Genomic DNA, 1,572 nt, shown 5'->3' with positions numbered 1-1,572 from the left:
CGCGCCCGGCCCCGCCCCGGTACGTGCTCGGGCGCAGCTCCCCAGCGCCCGCCCCGCCCGCGGCCCACGCCCCGCGCACCCAACCCCTGCCCCGGGGCTGCGGCCCCGCGTGGCCGCCGCGTGTGCCCGGCACCCGAGCGGCCTGCGGCCCCAGCCTACGTGTGCGAGCGCATGTGCGAGGCGCTGGGTCGGCGCGGGCCGGCGGGGCTGCGCGGCTTTGTTTCCGGCGCGGTCCTCAAGTTTATGTTGCGCGGTGAGCCGCCCTCGGTAAAAGCATTCTGAGGTCTACGGACACTGTAGACAGACAGGGTCATATACATATACATACATATATATATACTGCAGATGTATGTATCCCTTATCCAGTTAAAATAACGTTGATTTATATGTCCACTTAGTTTATTTTAAATAATACACTTTGAGATATGCTAATTAATTATGTGGAGACTACCAGGTGATTTGTTGGTCCGAATTTTTTTTTCTTAGATTTCTAATTCATTGTCTGCTAGCTACTAAGACTCTGGGAGGCGATAATCATGTAGGACAGAAAGGTCACAAGTGTTCAGAATACAGAAAAGCTTGGGGCCAAAAATTAAATCTCCTGTACTATGTTAAGACCACCTGGCTTACTGTTAGGTACAAAGGGCAGGCACACATTGTTCGCAATGGTAACCTCGCCCACGCAGGGCCTAGCTTCCGCTGTGTGCCCGCGCGACGCTACTCCGCCCCTCTAGGACTCCGGAGTCTCTGAGACTGATACCATTCATTAAGTGGGGGACTAAGGAAAGAACGGTTCGGTGCCAAAGCAGTAGGAAGAGTGATGTCGCTGGTTTGGCTTTTAGCTTTCTGTAATCTCTTCCTTCTCCCACGTATCCTGCTGTCTCAGTTCTTGCCTGGGTTTCCTCCACTTTCCCTGTTACCTGCCTGTCCCTGCCACACTACACTGTTGCCCAACTATTCCAAAATAAAACTGTGAGAATGTTATTTCTGCATTCAGCATCCCCTCAAGAGGAAGAGGCTACTGAATGCAAAACTGGTTGCGTTTAGGGGTGAAATGTCAGACGACTTCCTACATAATTCATTCCCACTTCATGATGGTTTATAAACAAGTCCGATTACTTTTGTTAACAGAAAAATGACTGTTTACATTTAGTAGCTATTATCTTCAGATGAGAGTTCAAATGATTATATTTGATGCTGAGGACAAACTGAGGAGTCTTACAAGATCTATAGTATATTTACAGGTTTTTTTTTTTCTTTCTCCCCCCCCCCCTTGCTGGCGTTTTACTGCTAAAAATACAGGTGAAAAATTTCTCAAGGAATTCTCACAGAACACATGTATTAATGCCAATTTCCCATGCACTAGTTCTCCCCCACCACACATACACGCACTATTCAAAAAGACCAGATATTCACCTGTTAATACAATAAGGTTTGTACTTTGGGGCAGAAACCCTGTAATTATAAATCTTGGAGGGTACACATTGCAGCTGGGATATCTGCCTATCCTCCCTAAGGAATGTGCACACATTTTCTCTGTGGGGAGAGAGGGTGATCCATAAGAACAAAGAA

Source organism: Cavia porcellus, unplaced genomic scaffold (genome assembly GCF_034190915.1).
Source record: "Cavia porcellus strain 051 isolate PalLab524CR breed Dunkin Hartley unplaced genomic scaffold, mCavPor4.1 scaffold_31, whole genome shotgun sequence".
Classification (NCBI taxonomy): Eukaryota; Metazoa; Chordata; class Mammalia; order Rodentia; family Caviidae; genus Cavia; species Cavia porcellus.
This window is presented reverse-complemented; position numbering follows the sequence as displayed.